This window comes from Ursus americanus, chromosome 8, assembly GCF_024610735.1.
Source record: "Ursus americanus isolate L20-20 chromosome 8, mUrsAme1.1.p, whole genome shotgun sequence".
NCBI lineage: Eukaryota > Metazoa > Chordata > Mammalia > Carnivora > Ursidae > Ursus > Ursus americanus.
This window is the reverse complement of record NC_142134.1, coordinates 82,556,373-82,577,675: the sequence shown is the minus strand read 5'-3', so window position 1 is coordinate 82,577,675 and position 21,303 is coordinate 82,556,373. Positions and strand designations below refer to the sequence as shown.

At 48.3% G+C, this 21,303-nt stretch overlaps 1 protein-coding gene across 2 annotated transcripts in view; it reads left to right on the top strand.

Annotated features, from left to right (window-relative positions):
* The first annotated feature begins 3,740 nt into the window (after positions 1-3,740).
* Positions 3,741-21,303, top strand: part of NSD2 (nuclear receptor binding SET domain protein 2) — an 89,134-nt gene continuing 71,571 nt past the window's right edge. Inside the window, exons 1-2 of one of the 2 annotated variants that reach the window (XM_087864343.1) lie at positions 3,761-3,885; positions 15,157-15,229. The gene's annotated coding sequence lies outside the window, so the exon portion shown is untranslated. Of the gene's footprint in view, positions 3,886-15,156; positions 15,230-21,303 lie in introns of both variants that reach the window. The other variant, XM_087864344.1, reaches the window with a different exon arrangement.

The following is a 21,303-nucleotide window of genomic DNA, read 5'->3' as shown; positions in this document are numbered from 1 at the left end:
TGGGTGACTCAGTCCGTTTTGTGGTTTAGAAAAATTCTGGTTGAATGCATAGAATGGACTCTCCTACTGGAGAGAGGCTGGATTAGAGGGGATTTAGGAAGTGGAATTCCTGGGGGGGGGCGGGTTTCTAGGCTAGCTCAGGTGGAATCTCCAGGAAGGAAGCAGCTTTTGGGGGCAAGATGGGTCTGTGGTTGCCCCCAGGACTGGACCCTGGGCCTGGGCTTTTGTTTGCTCTTGGAGGTGACCACTGAGACTCTGATGACAGGCACTTCAGGCCTCTTGGGGGGAACTGGGGTCAGCCCCAACGTGGAAGGAGAGAGGGGTGGGCAGAGAGGGTGGAGAAGCCTTCTGCTCAGGCCTCTTAGCCAGGACTTGGACAGGAGGCTCCCCAGCCAGGTTTCAGTCTGCATGTCCATCTTCCCTGCCTGACAGGGACCCCCACTCAATGGAGGGTTGGCCAGTGTGACCCTAAGGAGCCTTGTAGTGCTGCCTGCTGGCTCTTGGTGGCTGTAGCTCCTGCTCCTGTGGGCTGTCCCAGTGGACCGAAGTGGCCCTTGGGCCAGGTGGGAGATGAGGCAGAGCCAGGCCTTGGAAAAGGCAAGTTTCCAGTCTGGAGAGCAGAATGGAGAGGGCTGGGAAGGAGTTTCTGAGAAGGTGGGATGTGGGGAGGCCCCCTGCCCCTACTGCTCTGCCTGGGCTGGGGGAAGGGCCTTTATTTCTTCCCCTCCTTGGAGGCAGGGGCCACCTGGGGCATGGGAGGAGGGGTGGCTTAAGACTGCCAGTTTCCACTTGGAAGCCCTCTTTATTTGGCCAGGGATGGAGAAAGGCTGAGGTCAGAGTGCATGCATTCCCATGGAAACAGCAATGAGCCTGGCCCCTCAGGGACCCTGGCCCTGGCAGGGGAGGGGGCTCCTTTGGCTAAGAGGCCTGGGCCTTGCCTTTGGCAGCAGCTCTTACAGGGAGGTCAGGCCATGAGCTGCAGGACCTGTGGCAAGGAGGAGCAGGGAGGCAGAGAGCGCTTCAGCCAAGGCTGCACTGAGAAGAGGGAGGGGAGCCTGCACTGTGCCTTCTTGAGCTGTATGCCCGGAGTGGGTGATCAGTGGAAGGCAGGCCGCCAGAGGCAGCACAGCTGCAGACCTTGTGGCCAGGGGACTCCCCACAAATCTTGATCTCTTGTTCTGTTGTTGTGGGGCTTGTCCCAGGTCCAGCAGGCAGGCCTGGAGTCCTCTGGTCCTAAAGGCCTTGCGCAGCTAGCTTGGCCTTGGCCTGAGAGCTGGGTGTGTGTGTGTGTGTGTGTGTGTGTGCTGTGGGAGCTGAGATGGAGGGCAGCTGAACCCCCCAAAAAGGCCAGAGCAGGTCATCCCTCCATCATCTGCAATCACCTGCCTTTGAGTCCAGAATTTTCATCCAGAGAAATGACAGGAGTCTCAAAGAGACCCAAACAAGGTTCAGTCCCTGCTGCCATTGTTGGGTGGGCAGGATCCCTCTGGGCCTACCGGGCTTGGGGCTTTGCCTCGCAGGGCCCTCACCCACCTGCCTGAGGCCTGTTTTCCAAGAACATGGTTTCTCAGCCTGTAGTGCCAGGGAACTACCCAGACTCTGCAAATTTCCAAGCTCTGTATGCTCCGAAATCATTGCCCCAGGGACAATAGCCCACCTTTGGGAGCCTCACTTGTGAGCACCTGTGGGGGGCCCAGTCATTGGAAATATGGCCCCCACAGGGCAAGGCCCCTGGAGTGTGCAGGGCTGGGGGCTGTCCTCCTGGCCAGACTTGCTGAAAAGGACTCAGGACCTCCATGAGACAGTCAGGCTGGGCCGAAGGAAGCTTGCACTGGGCGGGAAAAGACCAGCCAGCCCCAAATAACTTTCTTCAGGAAAATCTAAACGCACATTTGCATGTTTTGAATAAATTTGCATATTGATCACACCATTCTAAATGCTTTTTTCTTTTTCCAGAGGAGATTTAATTCCAAATCTGTGAAATCAGAGGAGATATGGTGGTATTTGTCCTGTACTGCAAGATTTAAAAGGTGCAGTTTTCAAGTTTGTGCCTCAGAGGGATCCAGGGCCCAGAGAGGGCACCTCTCCTCCCTACAGTCAGAAGGGTAATATGGCAAAATACAAATGTGAATGAGCCACTGCCCAGCTAGATACCTTTCCAGGAACTCCCAGTGAGCTTTGGCAGTGACTGCTGGGGCAAGTGTCTCTTCTGGTTTCTCAGGATCTCTAGCACCCTGCTAGGGCACAGCACACATTAGGACCTCACTTTCTTGGCTGAAAGTGAGCAATTCCATAATTCCTTTCAGTTGAGACACTGGGGAGGGTCTCATCCCTGCCCCTGCTTGCCCTATGCTAGTTCCTGCTCTGGTAGGAAGCAGCTTGTGTCTGGGTCAAGATGGAGAGTTTGAAGTGCCAACTTCTCTGTAGTGTCTCCTACCAGAGTCCGACACTGGAGGAACTGACCATGTCTTTGTACCTCCTTCCCCTCAGTCACTGGATGTGGCTGCCCTGGGAAAGGAGACCCGTGGTGAGATGGCTCTTTGCCGCTGAAGCCGGCCGGTAGAAGGTGGCAACCGGAGGCTGAGCAGGAAGACCCTGTTTGGAAGGGGATCTGAGTGGCACATCTCCGTGTCCATGCTAGCAGCCCACCTTCCTTGGCACAGTCAGAGTGATCTTCTTTTCTGCCCTGTCCCTTTGCCCCACGAAGCCTCACTGGAATGGCACATCCCCCAGATGACTACAGATCCCCCACTCGGCCCAGGTCCAGGCCAGACTCGAGTCTGGGGGGTGAGGGCGGTGGCTGAATCCACGCCCTGCAGACACTTTGCAGGAAGACTCCGCACCATCCATCATGCTGCGCGGACTAATCCTCCTCCGGTCTGTTTTCCGCGCGCCCTCCCATTGTTTGGGACCATGTAAGCCAAGTCTGTACTGTAGGTTCCAGGAGCGCAGGCGTGCGTGTGCGCGTGTGTGAGTGGAGGGGCTCCTCTGGGGCTTCCAGCTGGCTTTCCCTATGCAGGGGCAGTTGGAACTTGACCTCCGCCTTCCCCGAGGCACCGCGCTTCCAGTCCCGGGCGGGCGCCTTCTTCCTGCCCCCGAGGTAGGGGCGTGGGTGACCACCTGGGTGCTGGGCTGGCGGCCCTCGTGGACTGACCCCGCGGTGCCGCACGCTGGCCACCGGACGGCTGTCCGAGGGGCACGTGCGAGCGCAGGACGCGCCGGGTGGCGGGGAGCGAGCGGCGCCGGAGCCCACGTCCCGCTCCACCGCCGCGCGCCCAGGCTGGGGCCGCGATCGCGCGGGGCCGGCTCACAGGCGGCGATTGGGCGCGCGGCCGTGACGTAACCTCGCGCCCGCTGGCTCCGGCCTCGGGCTCCCGGCTCCGGGCTTTGGGTTTAGCCGCCGCCTGGAGCGCGCCCGGCCGAGTAGCGGGAGCGGAACGCGCGCTCCGTGCTGGTCTGAGGCGGCTCGCGGGGTCCCGCGGCCCCGGCCCCGCGCCCCCCCCGCCCGGTCCCCGCCCCGCGCCCCCAGCCCGGTCCCCGCCCGCCCTGCGCCCCGCCCGGCCGCGCGCCCCGCCCGGCGCGGATTTGAAAAGCCCGGCCGCAGCCCCGCGAGCGCGGCAGCCAATCAGCGGCGCGCACTTTCCCGCGGCTTCTGCGAGGCGGCGGCGGCCCGGCGGCGGCGGCGGCGGGCGGGAGGCGCGGGGGCGGGGTCGGCGCCGCGCGCGGAGAGCCTCGGCCTGGCCGCGCTGCGCCCGCCGCCGCCGCCGCCCCCTCCCCTCCCTCGGCCCTCCCTCCCCCGCGGCCCCGGCCCCCTCCCCGGCCCGCCGCCGCCGGAGCCGCCGCGCCCGGAGAGCCGCCGCCGCCGGAGGATGCGACGCACAACAGGTCACTGGAGCCGCCGGCCCAACCGCCGCCGCGGGCCTGAGGGGCCGAGGGGCTCGGGGGGCGGAAGGGCTGAGGGGCTGAGGGGCCGACGGGCCGAGGGGCCGAGGGGCCGGGGGTGGGGGGGGGCGGGAGGACCCGGGAGGCCGGCGGGGCGGGGGCGGCCGCGGCTAACGGGGCCGGGCGGCGGGCGGCCGCGGCCATGTTGGGCCCGGCCGCCGGCGGCTGCACCTGTGCCGGCCTGCGGGCCGGGCGGCCTTTGTTCGCGGCGGCGCCGAGCGGGCCGGGTCGGCCTTTGTGAGGCGCGGGCCCGGGCCGGGGCCGGCGGTGGGAGGGGCGCGCCGGGCCGGCGGGGAGGCGCTTTTTTGTCTGCGGAGGGTCCGCGGGTGACACTGGCGGACGCCGGCCGTTGGTCAGCGCGGGCGCCCTGGAGCCGGGCCGGGCCTTGGCAGGTGGAGGCGCGGGGCGGGCGTGGGGACCCCGCCCGGGGCTGTCGGCGCGCGCCGCCCCGGCCCCTGGCGCCGCCGAGGAGCCCCGAGGCCTCAGGACCGTGCCCCCGACCGCACGGCTGGCTTGGCCCCACTCGCGAGAAGGGCGGTTGGAAATCTCGGCATTTACAGAATGCTGGTCTTGAGTTTGGGGAAAACGACCGTGGGCCCGCGGCGGCGGCGGCCGGCTCTCCCTCCGCGCCCAGGGCGGGAGGCGCCCCAGGTTTGACATTCAGGTGGAAACTTAGTATCACGGCCGCCCTTCTGGCGCTCGTCGCCCTCGGTGGGCTGAGTGCGGGGCTCCGCCGCACCTGGGAGGAGAGGCCGGCTCGCTAAGGCGTGGACTCGGGGCTCCGTTAGGGAAGTTGTGCGGCGCTGACAACCCACGCGTAGGTTTTGCAGGCCTTGACTTTTAAATGAGTTACACACCGAGGTGCCTTCATCACTAAACAGCTTCAGCACCTCTCGAAGGCACCACGCGCCCACTCTCTTGACTACGTTTTATGTGTTTTTAAATAAGGTTATCGAGATGTTAGGTAAGAAGCCGTCCCATTTATGCGGCTGGGACCTTAACTTTCCTTTTTTCAAATGTTTGAAATGTCCTAGTTCCATATGGAAGTAGGAAGAGAGCAACACCACTAAAAAAGCACAACTCCAGACAATAACGCGAGGGGAGCAAGCCCTGTGTGCACAGCCCTTCATGTGTGCCTGGTGTTGTGTGCTCTTCTACCCACAGCCGGCCATAGTTCAAATCTAAACTACCGACTGGAAGTGAAGAGGACTCATGCCTTAAGCACGATTACTTTGAGTCATTTCCTTTTCTTTTCTTCCATTTTCTCAGACGCCCAGCAGCCTTCAGTTTGGGGCTGATGGTTGGTAAAGTGAGGGCTTACTGCGTGGTTGTGAACTGGTGAGAGCTTTTGTGAAGAGCTCTGATCTATTCAATACAACCCCCCCCCCCCGCATTACTACCAATTAGACTGGCCGCTGATTCCAGCAGTGAACTGTCCAGTTTAAGAGTTTCAGATAAGTAACTGAATTTTGAAGAATGAGAGGCAGTTTTTTCGTGTGTGTCCACGCGTATTTTGGAAACACTAGAGTGAAACAATAAAGTAAACAGGCTACCAGGTATGGCAGCTTATAGTTTTTCTGCAAGTAATTTATGTGGAACTGTTAAAACAGCGAGTACCTGCTGAAATGTGAGGAACCCAATGAAGAGTAAGTCAGAACTGCAGGAACTAGATGTCAGAAATGAGGCTCTGTGGCTTTAGTTAAGGAAGAGTGGGTTGAGCCTCCCATCTACTCGGATGTCCTTTCCTCCCATAAGTAGTCCCAACTTTTACAAGTTTACTCCGATGGCAGAATGTAAACTAATTAGTTACTTCCCTTTTTATGGCTTGATGCGTCAGTGTAAAACATGTAAAAGTAGGTGGGATGGACTTACTGAGAAGTCCTGGGAGAGTATGGACACTAATAAAATGTGTGCTGCGTGAAATAGAGGGTTTTTTGGTCACCAGCACATATAAAAGAATGTGCTAAGCTGATGCTGAAGTTTATCTAAATTTATTTTGCTCTGCCCTTTTTTAATTGGAGCAAATAACGTTTCTAAGTAAACACTTTAATTAATCATCAGGAACTGAAAATATGAGCTTTCTACTCCCATATTCTGGTGTACACTTTTGTTGTTGTTCTGGCTTGCCTTAGAATGTTTGCAGTTTTGGGTAAGCTTTTTAGTTTCCTGAGCCTCACTCTTTTCTTCTGGTGGACTTCAATAAGTGTGTCTTTGTTCCCCAAATATGTGGTGCCCTATCCTGCCTTCCGACTTCTGCGTGGACTGTTGGTGAACGTGGAGCACTGCTTGTCCTTCCTTTTGGAGCACAGAGTACCTAGGCTTTTAATGGCCATATGTGACCTTTCTCCTCTGTGGGATGAGCTGTTGGAGATAGGACTCTCATAGCCTTGGGTGGCCCAGGCTCTGTTGGTGCCTCCTCATAGCAGGTGCTCACTAAATGTTGAATAAATGGGCATATGATTTAGGATAAACAAACAAACCATTTTAATGTCAGCATCTGGCCTGTTTGCCTCTTTTTTTAAGTCACATTGGAGCAGAAAGGGATCCTCTGGAAGAAGCTGAGTATGGAAAGTAAGGGGCTGGCCTAAGGTCACCCTGCTTTATTTATTTTTATTTTATTTTTTATTAAGATTTTATTTATTTGTCAGCGAGCGAGCGTGCGAACGTACACAAGCAGGGGGAGCGGCAGGCAGAGGGAGAAGCAGGCTCCCAGCCAAGCAAGGAGCCTGATGCAGGACTGGATCCCAGGACCCTGGGATTGTGACCCGAGTGGAAGACAGGTGGTTAACTGACTGAGCCACCCAGGCGTCCTGGTCACCCTCCTTTAATTGGGGAGCCAAGACCGTGTTTGCCAGGCAGGGCTATTTCCTTTTGCTTTTCTCATCATACTTAACTCAAATGTTAAATAAAAAGTTAATGATGAAACATTGCAAGTGTATAAGTATAATGAGTAATAGAAAGTGAAGCAAGCAGCAGTTTCTACTGTACCTCTCTGTATTGCTGGGCAAGGTAAAAAGAATATAAAGTGTATGAAATACAAAAGCAAGAGGCGACTTGAGAGGAGGGTTAGGCTGGTACTTTACACACTGTCTTTGTATGATTTGTTAATTTCTTTTTCAGGAATAGTTTACACTAAGCTCTTGGGGGAGAAAAAGACTTATGTTGGTTACCCCAGGGACTTGTCAGCATTTTGCATTTGTCTGTTGGTTGCAATATAGCTTTTGAAGGAGTTGATTGATTTGATGCAATTTGGATTGCTAGGTAAAAAAATCAAGACAGACCACAAAGTAGTTTTGTCCTTGAAGTGTGCCATCCAAAAAGCAAATGGCCACATATGAGTTTCAAAGCTTCTTATTTCTGTAATACTTAAATGGTTTCAACAAAACAGACAAGTATAGACATTGTAAAGTATTGGTTAAGCTGAGTGCTGGCCTATAGCTCAAAAACCTCAGTAGTGAAACTTCCCTGGCAGGTGTATAGAGAAACAATGTTTATTACTGGAAGGAGCTGGGACCTCTATTTTTAAGTTGTCATTGGAAGAGCTGATGATATGAATTAAGTCTGTTATGCTGTTAAAGGATGTATTTATATCAGCAGTGTCTTTAGGTTTCAATTAATTTTTCACGTATGTTTTTGCTGTTGTATGCTGGAGGCCAGCAGATTAGAAAGTGTGTTTCTGACTCCAGTTTTACCACCCTCAGTCAGATCTCTACATCCTGCCTGGACTTTCCAAAATGCACACGAGATCATGTGAGGACCTACTCTTCAAGAATCTCCATTGCCCTTCTGGGTTCCAGACTAGTGTCTCCCTGGCTTTCTAACTCTCGCTGCTCTTCTTATCTCTCTCTTCAGCCCATCTCTGGCTGCTATGCTTTTGGGCATTTGCATGATCAGTGTTTGCCACCCCTTTCCCCCCCAACACCCCCCCCCCCCGCAGTATATATTAGTGGGCCCAGTTGGCTTTTCCTGTTAATTACCTCTCATTCAACTCTCAGCTTGGACCTCACTCCTAGAAAGCCACCAAAGTCTCTGCCTGTTTTGAGAGGCTCTCATATTATGCCTTGAGCAGTTTGTGCTTGCTTCACCAACCTTTGCCCACTCTCCATTCTCTCTCTGCTGTAGCTACCCTGGCTCCTCACCCATCTCAAGGACCATAGCCATGCTTAGCCTCAGGCTGTTGCACTTGCTGCTTTTTCTGTCTGGAGTGCTCTTCCCTGGACACCTGCATGGCTTGCTCCTTGCCTGCCTTTAGGTCTTTGCTCAAACTTCTTCTCAGGCCCCTTCCCTGACCGACCACTGATTTAAAAGACCCTGTTGCCACCTGGCATCCCCCATCTGCTCTATCTTTTCCTCCATAACACTTATCCTTTGACATTCTGTGTGTCTTACTTGTTCATCTACCTGACTACATTGAGATGTCTGTAAGGATGGAGACTTTTTTTCCTTCTGGCTTTAATTTCTGTCATACCCCGCAAGTGCCTAGAATGGTGCCTGAGGGACTGTCAGTGATTGTTTGAATGATGGACCCTCAGTTCTTTCATGTTGAGCAATAATATGTCTCACAAATGGTGTGGATGAAGGGGAGTGATGTGAGCATGCTTGCCTTGCTGTGAGGTTGGAAAGGTGGAGGTCTGTGGGCAGGTAACAGATGTCAGAGAGGAAGCTCATGGACCAGTGCTAGAGAATGGTGGCCCTCCAAGGCATAGGAGGTAGGAGTAGGAAGAGTGGATAGATGCAAGAAAGGGTGCTGAAGTGGCATTGATGGGTTCGGGCACAGCATAGGGCTCAAAATGAGAGGACAGATCGGATTTGGCCCGGGTGATTCTAGTATTCACGTTTTGAAAGATTGGGTGGATGGGGCACCATTTTTATCTCCCTGTGAACTAGTGAAAGAGAAGGTGGGCCCAGTTTCTGATCTACCTCTTTTCCTTCCAAAAGGAAGCTCTGATCTTATCTACCAGTCAAAAATGTATCCCTGGTGCCTCACTGTTCACTCCATAGAGGTAGTCCTAGATCTTAAGTGTGGCATGTGGCCCCTGCATGTTTTTCTGGCATATTTGTTGGTCATTCCTTTGTGGCTAATCTGAGATCTCATTGTTCTGCTGCTGCGGCTCTGGCGATGAGCCGGGCTCTATCCCATGGGTCTTTTTGTGTGCTGTTGCTTCTTCCTCAGTTGTCCTGTTTGGCACTGCCATGCTCCTCTCATGGCCCAGCCTTCATATCTGTTGCCACTGGTGTTGCCCACCCTGCACCCAGGGCACTAGATATGGGGTTTTGGGTTTTTTTTTTTCCTCCTAAGCGTGTCATTTCTTTATGTGTGTTGGGCCCTGTCATGACAGCCCCTCCCTCTGCTCTGGGTTGTGAGTTTTTCAAGGAGAGGATCCTCTGACTTGTCTTCTGGTCTTCGAACAGTGCCCAAAAGTACTCTGTTAACAAGCGGAGATAGCTTTGAGTCTTCTGTTTTCCTAAAGTTTTTTGTTTCATAAAAATGTGAATTCCTAGATTTTAAAAATTCAAATATATGTTAGAAATGAGAGGCTTCTGTGTTGCTTCCCCCAAAAGATTTGAAGTTGGTGCCATCTGGGTCGAGCTTTTCTCTACACAGCTTTGAGCCTTGAATATTCTTTACCTCTTATTGAATCCTCACGGCAGGAAACTGAATCCCAAAGATATTAAGTAATGACCCAAAGTCACAAGGCTGTAAGTGATTAGAACTCCTGCAAGGCCTGACCTTTGATTCTGTACTCTGGGAACTTACTGTTCTGCCTCTCGGGGAACATTTTAACATTAGGCTATCTATACATGATTAGGAGGGTGGGCTATTATGTTTTTGTTAGTCAGTGTGGTGGTATACTTCTAACATTTCTTCACTCATTGAGTGTCAGTGATGAGCCAGACCCTATGTCCTTTATCCCATGGAGTTTACAGACTGGTGAGAGGGATGAAACCAGGGAGACAGCGGACAAAGATCACATCTTTGAAAAGCCTGTGAAATAGTCTTGCCAAATAATTGAACCTGATTCTGATCAAGGTTCTATGTCCAACAACCAGATTACGGGAAGTAATGGGGGAAAGGAACATGTTAAACTATACCACAGGATCATCATCGGCAGAACTCAAAACTTGGGAAACCTACGAGTCCGGTAACCTGATCTCTTCAACAAGGAACAAAATTGTACTGTGGAGGGCTTATTTGTGTCCCAGACAGGCCAGTTAGAGACATGGCTAAACATCACCTATGATATTTGAGACACTTAGGAATTGGAATACTGACTAGATTTGTCATTAAGGATTTTTTTTTTTAAGCTGCCATAATGGTTCTGTTATGTTAAAAGAATTTGAGGGGTGCCTGGCTGGCTCAGGTGGTGGAACATGGGACTCTTGATCTCTGGGTCCTGAGTTGAAGCCCCACGCTGGGTGTAGAGCTTATTTTAAAAAAGAAAAGAATTTGTGAGACACATACACCTCCTTACCTATGAAATGATATGCCATCTGGAATTTGCTTCACAATTCTATGAAGAGAGGGTAGTGAGCATGTGGCTGGGTTAGGACTGGCCTAGGTTGATGAGTACATGGGACTGTACCTGTTCTGTCTACCTTTACGTGTATTTGGAATTCTCCATAACAAAAATGAAAAAAAAAGTCATGAAGGAAAGATTGAATGGATCTAGTAGCATCTGTAGGGCGATTGTATGTAACTGGGGACTCACTTTCAAGGAAGACTTCTTGATGGGATTGCCACTGGAGCAGAGAGCAGAAGGGAGCTTGGTAGAGGTAGGCACGAGTATTCCAGAGGAGGGAGCAGTCTGTGGGATAGGAGCAGAAAGGGGGCCAGTATGGTTGGAACAGAGGGTGAAGGGGACTGTGTGCAAAATGAGGCTGCAGAGGTAGGGGAGGGTGCAGGTGTTTTGGGGCTGTCTTAAGGATTTTCATCCTAAGATCAATGTGAGGCCCTTGAAGGGTTTTAAGGAGAGGCGGTCTGTGTGCATGAGATATGCACCCATTTGCTTTGGAAAGTGCCTTTCTCAGAGTCCTCCATAGAGTCGGTGATGAGAGGATTAGGGGAGAGCGAAGAGTTGGATACAGGAGACCATGCTGCGGTTACTGTCTGTCTGCATTGGGAGCTTTCCAGTCACCCTTGCTTTGGGTGCCCTGTAGGATTGAGCAGTTCTACCGCTTTGGAGTGCGGTATGGCTATGTAATTTGCTTTGGACAATGAAAAGTGACCTGTCACTTCTGACTGGAAGATCTGCGAGATGTATGCTTTATTGTATTTTCTTTTTCTGACTCTATGTATATATATCTATATACAGATATATGCTGTTAGCAAGAGAGAAACCTTTGGGTTAAGCCAAGAACAAGTGATTGCTTTGGGGCTTGTTATTGCCCCATACCCTAGTCCAGTGGGTCTCAAAGTCTGGTCCCCAGACTGGCAGCATCAGTCACCTGGGAAACTTGTTAGAAAAGCAGATTTGCAGGCTTGCTCTTGACCTACTGAGCCATAAGTAGTGGAGTGGGGTCCAGCAGTCTGTGTGCAAATGAGCTTTTCACGTGATTCTGATGCTTTCTACTTTGAGAAGACCTGCCTGTGAGTTTGCTGATTGATAAGCCATTTAGGAGTTTGTGGTGTAGTCTGGTGAAAGATGGTGGTGGCGGGCGAGCATTGAGATTGTGGGTGTGGAGGGAAGTAGGTAGGCTTAGGTAGGAAGGATTCTGGCTGGAATAAAACTGGTAAGGCTTGTTGTTTGGGATATGAGAGATGGTGGGGGGAAGAGATGTTAGGATGGCCCCTAAGGTTTTGTCTGACATACCTGGATGGCTGGAGGTACCATTTGCTGTCTAGACAAAATATTCTTTTGTAAGCATTTATATTTACTTCAGTTTCAGGGCTCAGAAACAGAGAAAAGCCTATTAAGGAATCTTTAAAAATTTTTATTGATTTCTTTGCTCAAATGTCAGTTTCTCAGTGAAGCCCGCATTGCTCCCCCACTTGAAATTGCCCCCTGTCTCTCCCCTGATCCCCTCTGACTGATTATTTTTTATTCACAACGGTCATTACTTTGTTTATTGCCCCCCACCCGACCTCCCCCCTTGAGTGGAAGCTTCTTGAAGGCAGGACAGTGGTCTCTAGTTCCCTTCTGTATCCCGAGAATCATGTTGCACCTGCAGATGCTCCGTGTATTTGAGCTGAATGGACAGTTGCCTGTTGAGGTATCAGCACTGAATGCTATCCCTGTGGCCACATGAGAGAGCAGCAGCACACTTGGATCTGTGGGTGACAAGAAGGGCGTGCGGCCCAGAAGCGCTTTGATCTGTTGTGTGCTGAGCACTGTCCAGTGTCTGGTGAGGGGGCCCCTTTATTCTCATCTGTTCATATTCTTCCATGTGATGGTCTGAGGTGGAGGCGTGCGCCGGCTCTGAGAGTGCGGAGAAGCTGTCTGACTTCAGGCAGCCTGGTCTTCCTCAAGTGGGAGAAAAAAGCATGTTTTGTTGGAAGCAGCAGTAGCCAGGATGAAAGCTGCATGTTAGCTCATTCTCTCTTGTTCTGTGTCTGAAATTGTGTACTTTATCTGTGGAACATGAGTTGGGATTATGCATCATGCTAACAGTTTATTCGGTTCTTTTCTGTTTAGTTCTGAAATTTGTATAAAAGGGTATTTGTTTCTTTAAAATTCAACTGCTTGTAACTTCTTCGGAAAAAAAAAAAAAGTGGTTCTTGTTTGTCCACTGTCTACCTTTGGAGGCTAAGTAAGCTCCTGTACATTTCTCAGATACCAGAATGCTCCCAGCTGCTTTAAGGATCTGTGTGAATGAGCAGATTCTATCAGTAAAAGGCAGAAACAGGGTGGTGCCCAGTGCTCCACTGTCAGGCCCCTGGCATGGGTCAGTGGAGTGTTACTGAAGGCGATCTACTGGTTCAGAAGAAAAAGTAACAGAAGAAATCATAGATCATTACCCTCTCTACTTACTTTGGAGAGGGACCCTGATTATTTTTGTAGGTTGATAAACTTCTGAGATAGAGGAAATCTGTGTCTTGATGGCCCAGTAAAAGTGAACATATGTTTTAATAGGAATTTGCTCTTTACATTCTGCCTCTCCAGGACTCCAAGGTCACTCCTTGGGGTGAAGCATAAATAACACTGGTTTCACACACCAGGTGTGCACCTGATATTGGAGTGGAGCTGTGGCCTCTCAAGCCTGGCTTCTATTCTTGGTTAAGCCCTCTTTGTGGGCTGTCCTTTACTCATAGAGGCCATTGTTGCTTCCCTTAGTCTTCACCAACTCCTTTTCTTGTTCTCTACTTTCGGTGGAAATCTCGGAGCTGGTTCTTTGTAGCTTCCCAAATGCTGGCACCACCTCACCTCTCTCCTCCCTTTGTGAGTTTCTGGCACAGGAATGATGGGCAGGGTATGATGTAGCAGAAACTGAGTTGTGAGTTCCAGCCTAGAGTTTATAGAAATCTTTATTTTCAAGGATGTACATACAAATGCTTGACATCATTAAGGTAAAATGGAAAGCTTAATTATTATTACAGATAATTTTTAATCCAGAAAATACATTTTATGAAAAATTTGTATGATACAGAAATGTGGAAGGAAACATAATTATAACCTCACCAACCAAAATGTTTATGGATGTTTTTGATTTATCTTTTCCTTTATCAAACTGAACCAGGTACCCTAAAAACAATTTGTTCTATGAAGGTCATAACAAAAGATAACAGTCTTCTGCTTTGCTTCACTCTGCTTCCCTATTCCACGAGGCAGTTGTTCTACTCTTTTAGCTATTTCTTCTGGTATCTATTTGTACTTCAGAAAAATGACTTGCTTATTTTGCTGAGTTGAGAACTTTCTGATTTATATATTGGGTGTCAGTTTCCATCATTGGGAGATAAGGATTTAACTTTCTTATTCCCCTGTCCTCCTGCTTCACCTTCCTTGCTTCTTCCCCATATTGTGGTGTTTTGGTCATCTGTTTCTACCTAACAAGCTATTACAGAGCTCAGTGGCTGAAAACATAGCATTTATGTGTTTACAGTTCTGCAGTCTGGACATGGTGTGCCAGCCTTATCTTGTTTCTGCTCTAGGGAGTGTCAGCTTGTCTCATTCATGTGGCTGGCATGCTGGTATTGGCTGTTGGCTGGCCGCAGGCCTCAGTTCTCCCCAGAAGACTCGAGGCTGCTTGGGCTTCCTCACAGCATGGTGGAAGGAGGTGAAACCTGCCGGTCCTTTCAGGGCTTAGGCTGGCACTGGCATGGCATTGCTTTTGTTGTATTCTCTCGATGAGAGCAGTCACAGGCCCAGGCCAGATGAAGGAGTGTGGAAGCAGACATTTCTTTGTTGGGGGGGGAGAGTGAGAGAGCATTTTTGGCTATCTTTAATCCACCACAGTTTTATAACAATTTTTGGTTTAAAAGAATATTTACCAGCTGTTACATTGTTTAGCTAAATCATACACTGTGATCAATAATATTTATTTTCTTATGTGATTTGTTGTTTTCCTAGTGGAAATAATTATGTTGTTTTTCTATTTGCTTAGTTTTCCATGCATCTGTAGGTAATTCAGTCCCAGGTTTTCTAAATGAACTGTAGAAAAAGCCTTTTGGATGGTCAGTTACACTCTGTCACTTCCATGTTTTTCTCTTGGTGACCTTGGAGCTGTTTTGTCTTCCTGCTGCAGACTGGATTCCTCCATAGGCCTGTGGCCACAGCTGCACATTCTTTTTTTTTTTTTTTTCTTTTTTTAAAAGATTGATTGATTTATTTTAGAGAGACAGAGAGAGTGGGGGGAGGGGCGGAGGAAGAGGGAGAGAGAAACTCAAGCAGACTCCATGCTGAGCGTGGAGCTTGATGCGGGGCTCGATCTCATGAACCTGAGAGCAGACCTGAACTGAAACCAAGACTTAGATGCTTAACTGACTGTGCCACCCAGGTGCCCCACAGCTGCACGTTCTTATCTTCTGAGGTGGATCACCCATTTGTTGGGTGTCATGTCTTCTGTGATTTACTTTCATGTTTTGCTGACATACCTTCTGGTAGTTCTCTTAGAATGTGTGGGAGGCAACATTTTTTGATACTTAGCATGCCTAAACAGTCTATTATATTGGTTGATAGCTTGGCTAGGTATAAAATTTGGATTGGAAATAATTTTCTCAAAAATTTAAATGCATTGCTTCAGTGTTTTTGGGTTTTCCATGTGTATTTTCTCTTTTAGGAAAGCTGATGCTGTTGGGGTTTCTGATTCTTTGCATGTGACCTGTTGTTCCCCCACCCCCACCCTAAACCAGGTGGGTTTCCTTTGCATTTATTATGCTGGCACTTGATGCATCTTTTCAACTTTCTGATTCTGGGACATTTTGAGTTATTTCTTTCATAATTAAGAAATTTTTTTTTAAGATTTTATTTATTCATTTGAGAGAGAGCACACGGAGAGTGAAGGAGAGAAGCAAACTCCCTGCTGAGCAGGGAGCTGGACTCAGGCACCCCTATTGTCAAGATTTTAAAAAAGAAAAAAAAGGGGGAGTTGCCTGGGTGGCTCAGTTGGTTAAGGGTCTGACTTTTGATTTCGGCTCAGGTCATGATCTCAGGGTCCTGGATTGAGCCCCCAGTCAGGCTCTGTGCTGGGCATGGAGTCTGCTTGAGATTCTCTCTCTCTCTCTCCCTCTGCCCCTCGCCCCGCTTGTACACGTGCTCTCTCTCAATAATAAAATCTTTATTTTTATTTTTTTAAAAGATTTTATTATTTGTTTGACAGAATATGAGAGAGAGAGAGAGAGAGAGAGAGCGAGCACACAAGCGGGGGGAGTGGGAGAGGGAGAAGCAGGCTCTCTGCTGAGCAGAGAGCCCTGTGTGAGGCTCCATCCCAGGACCCTGGGATCATGACCTGAGCCGAAGGCAGACACTTAACCAACTGAGCCAGCCAGGCCCCCTAAATAAAATCTTTAAAAAAAAAAATCTTGACTATATTTTTCTCCAGTTTTGTTGAGGTGTAATTGGCAAAATTGTATATATTTATTTATATTTATTTATTTTAAAGATTTTATTTATTTATTTGACAGAGACACAGGGAGAGAGGGAGCATAAGCAGGGGGAGTGGGAGAGGGAGAAGCAGACTTCCTTCGGAGGAGGGAGCCCGATGCAGGGCTCGATCCCAGGACCCTGGGATCGTGATTTGAGCTGAAGGCAGATGCTTAATGACTGAGCCACCCAGGCGCCCCATGAAAATTGTATATATTTAAAACGTAATGTGATGGTGATTTTAATATACTTATACATTGTGAAATGATTACCATAATCAAGTTAATTTACACATCCATCGCCTCACAGTTACCTTTTTTAACAAAATTTAATTCTGCTGTAGCTAAATACAGTGTTACATTAGTTTCAAGCTAACAATATAAACTTTGTGTGGTAAGTATGCTTAAGATTTGCTTTCTTAGCAAATTTCAAGTATGGTACAGTATAATTAACTATAGTCACCATGCTGTATATCTTTGGAACTTATAAATGAAAGTTTGTATTCTCTAGCCATTATCCTTCCATTTCCCCCATCCCCAGCCCCTGGCAACTACTGTTCTATTCTCTTTTTCTGTGAGTTTGACTTTTTCTTCTTTTATTCTTCTTTACATTCCATATATAAGTGGGATCATACAGTATTTGCCTTTCTCTGTCTAGCTTATTTCAGTTAGCATAATGTCTTCTGGGTTGCAAACAGCAGAATTTACTTTTTTTTTTTAATTGGTTGAGTAATATTCCATTGTATATATCTGCAATATTTTCTTCATCCACCCATCCATTGATTGACACAGCGGTTGTCTCCATGTCTTGGCTATTGTAAATAATGCTGCAGTAAACACAGGGATGCAGATATCTCTTTGAGATAGCAATTTTGTTTCCTTCAGATAAATGCTTAGAAGTGGGATTGCTGGATCATATGGTATTTCTGTTTTTAATTTTTTGTTTTTATTTTTTTTTAATTTATTTATTTGTTTATTTGAGAGAGGTAGAACATGTGTGCATGAGTGTATGAGTGGGGGGAGGGGCAGAGGGAGAGTCCCCAGGCAGAGTCCCAGCTGAACATAGAGCCTGACACGGGGCTTGAACTCACAACCCATGAGATCACGACCTGAGCTGAAACCAAGAGTCAGATGCTCAACCTACTGAGCCACCCAGGTGCCCCTGTTTTTAATTTTTTGAGGAACCTCCATACTGTTTCCACAGTGGCTGCACCAACTCACCTTCCCACCAACAGTGCACGAGGGTCCCTTTTCTCCACCTGCTGCCAACACCTGTTGTTTCTTGTCTCTTTAATGAGAGCCGTCCTAGTGAGGGTGAGGTGGGTCCTCACTGTGGTTTTGACCTGTATTTCCCTGAGGACGAGGGATGCTGAGGATCTTTTCACGTACCTGTTGGCCATCCGCATGTCTTCTTAGGAAAACTGTGCAGAGCTCTTTTATAATTTTTAAAGTCTTCTGTTTCTTTTTGGAACTCTTATCACATGGATGTATTGTCAGCATGATCTTCAGATTTTCTTTTTCTCTCCTATGTTTCTCCTTTTCTTTCTCTGCCTCTTTTCTTGAGTCCTTACTCTTCCCCATCCCTGCTTTCCTTCCTCCCCTCTTTGACTCCCTCCCTGCTTCCTCTCCTTTCTTCTCCCTTCTCCCTCCTGTCTCTGTCCCTCTGTCCTTCCTTTCCTCCTTTTGGCAAGACTGTAGGATTTCTTGTCTCTTTTTGTCCCCTTAGCAGTTGTGGAATGCGACTACAGAGAGTGCTGTCATTTTTAACTCTTTTGGAAATATTTTTACATTTTCATAAAGTTCCTTTAAAAATCTAAAGAAGAACTTAGGTAATATATTCTTATGCTTCAGAATTAAAAAGTATGGTGTGAAAATCTCTCTACCACTCCATTCCCTAGCTGTCCGATTCACCTCCCTAGAGGCAACAGTGTAGCCAGAGGTAGACAGAGCATACCTAAGTGGGAAGGAGTATGTCTGATTTAACTACCATGGGAATGTATGTTGAGGTTTCTCTCATTCCCTGTTACTCTGAGTTCCTAATTTTCTTTTGCTTTTTAAAATAGTTTCTCATGGTGAGTTTTCTCGAATGCCTGATTGCCCTCCTCAAAGAAGGCCCATTGTCAAAATGGAGGTCCAGGAGCTGATGGAAGGTCTCTGGGTGGGGGGCTTCATTGAGGGCTGATTGGTCAGGACCCCATTGTCAGTCTCAGTGGGTGTCTCCCCCTGAGTCCCGGCAGGTGTCCTCTGGCTGACTGCCTCTTAGAATTCACTGCTGGACTTCCATGGAACCTTGCTTCTTTGAGCTCCCCTCCCCATGGGTTGTGATCCCCTGATGTACCCTGTCCCTAGTCTAAACTCCAGTCTTCCTCCAGGTGGGGCAGGGCTGGGACTGCATGTTACCTGAACTTGTTGAGGCCAGTTCTTCCCAGTTTTTGTAGCAGATGCCCCTGCTCTATGCAGTAAATTATCATTATGCTTTAAATATATTTTAGAAGGAAAATACGAAAATATATTACAGATATATGAGCAATACAACTTAATATGTTCAATATCTTTCCCTTTCAACAAAAATTTGATATTTAGAAAATTGAGATAAAATTCACATACCATAAAATTTAGTATTTAAACCATTTTAAGGTTTATATTTTAGTGGGGCTTTTCTGCTTTTTTGTTTGTTTAGTATGTTCTTAGTGTTACACAACTACCACCACTGTCTAATTCTTGAATATTTCCATCATCCTACTATGGAGGCCCGTACCCATTAGCAGTCCCTCCCTGTTCCCTCTCATCCCCCTAGCCCCTGGCAACCCCCGTTGTACTTTAGGTCTCTGCGGATATGCCTGTTCTGGACATTTCATAGAAACAGAACCCTGTGATGTGTGGCCTTTTGTGACTGGCTTCTCTCCGCTTGCAGGAGTTCTTTCCTTTTTACGGTCATCGTATGGGCAGAGCACATTTCTTTCATCAGTTTATCAGTTGTTGGACATTTGGGTTGTTTCTTGCTTTTTGAGTAGTGCTGCTGTAAAGATTTTTTTTTTTTAAGATTTATTTATTTGAGAGAGAGAGAGCATGAGTGGGGAGGAGGGGCACAGATAGAGGGAGAAGCAGACTCCCCGTTGAGCAGGGAACCCAACACAGGGCTTGATCCCGGGACCGCTGAATCGTGACCTGGGACGAGGGCAGATGCTTAACCAACTGAGCCACCCAGGTGCCCTGCTATGAAGATTCTTGTACAAGTTTTTGTATAAATATATGTTTTCAATTCTCTGCCGGGTAGATACCTAGGATTGGAATTGCTGGATCATGGGAACTCTGTGTTTAACTCTTTGAACATCTGCTGGACTGTTTTCTATAGCAGCTATACCAGTTTTCATCCCCACTAGCAGTGTACGAGGGGTCCAAAGATTTGACATATTACATTTAGAATATATAGAGTAAAAACCAGTAATGGGACCAAGGAAGATACCAACTCTTATCATCGTAAGGTTAAGATCGGGGTTGTAGGGGAGAGAAGCAGCACCCGTGGGTAGGCCCAAGGCTAACATAGAGACCTGCCTCTGGCTCTAAGCTTCTTTGCAGCTAAAACAAAACAAGAAACAAGTCGGTTATAAAGTCCTTACTGTCATATATGCATTTCTGCAGGAGAAACAAAACTTTTCCTGTAAATTCTAAATTGTTTATAATCTCTTTCATAAGAGCATTCTTATGGAGTCATGGAGGGCTCGTGCCCTCAGCTCCTGTTTTATAGCCAAGTGTACTGATTTCATTGTTCTTCACGTAGAGTTCTTTGATAGAAGGGTGGAGGTCTTGTCCTTGTTCAGTGAAGGCAGGACCAAAATATATTCCACGTAGATGAGTGTGACCTGTTAGAAGACAAGGGAACATGGAGGGAGGTGCATTATGTCCATGCAAATCTTAACTTATAAAGTTGGGTTTTCTGGTTAAGTCTCTCTCCTGCCCCTGGAGGAGTGACTCAAGAGCTTGGTCCCTTTCCTGCCTTGGCTCTGGGGAATGTCCTGAGGCCTCACTGCTGTCCCAGCATGAAGACGTCTCCACGGTGGCTCTCTGCTCAGTTAGAGTCACAGAATGAACAGAGCAGGCTGCAGCTGCACATCCAAGCGCCTGGGAGTGGGGCCTGCTGTGCCTCAGGCAGTTGGCACCCCAGGGAAATGAGCTTTGGGGATTGCTTAGCTCTGGTCCAGGAAGGACATTCTTCCTGCCATCTTCTGTCCTTCCACGCCATCTTTCTCCTTCCTCTTTTCCCTAACAGACTATATCTGTATTGTGAAATCTTTCTCCTCTAGAATATTAGCTCCACAAGAATAAGGCATGTGCTTTATTTGCTGCTCTGTTTCCAGGTGCTGGAGCAGGGCCTGGTCTTCAGTCAATAGTTTTGAATGGTGATTGTTGTTTTCTGAGTTAACCTTCCCCTTTCTTCTGAGAGCAGTGCCCCTTCCTTCACACTGGCAACCACTCCTCTATTCCACGTGGCCCTGAAGGGGCTGCCCGGCCTTCCTAGCTGTCCAATGCATCAGGTCATGTTAAATGTATTCTGTGAAATGTAAGGAGTTAATTACATAATTCTTGAGAGCTTATTGCAAACAGCAGCGATGTGATGCTTAGCTCTCCATACGTGCTGCCCTTGCAAAGGCACCGATAGCTCTCAGCTGCTAATTTTTGTTTTAACCTCCATGTTTTCATTTTTCAGTCTGTTTTAGTGTTTTCTTTCCTTCTTACAGTGATCACATGCTACATTTGTTATTGAAAGACATCTTGACAGGGAAAATGTTTCTGAACAAGAGAACTGAAGCTCCTTCTCACCACAGTGTGCCTCTGAGGCGGCTTTGGTTCCTCCCGTGAGCTCCCCACACGGGCACCTCCAACTCGTGTTCCTCTGTTGCCTTTGTCCCTGTGGATTTACACTGTTTTGTAATTCCTTTACTGTCAGTTTAATTGGGGTTTCTGGAAGGAGTGCAGATAAATGTGAGAAAGGAAGCCTCACATTCTTTTTAAATATAAAAATTGTTTTAGAATTACCACTCTCTCCTTACTTTTTGCATCCTGTTCTTCTGGGTTTATGCTCTTGCTACTGTGCCTCTTTTAGCATTTCTTTTGTGAAAGGGATATGTATATTAAACTCCCTTTGTCTTTGTGTGTCTGAAAATGTATTTGGCCTCACGTTTGAATGATAATTTCAATGGGAAATTATTTTCCCTTAACACTTTATTTTTTTTATTTTATTTTTTTTTTAAGATTTTATTTATTTATTGAGATAGAGACAGCCAGTGAGAGAGGAAACACAAGCAGGGGGAGTGGGAGAGGAAGAAGCAGGCTCCCAGCAGAGG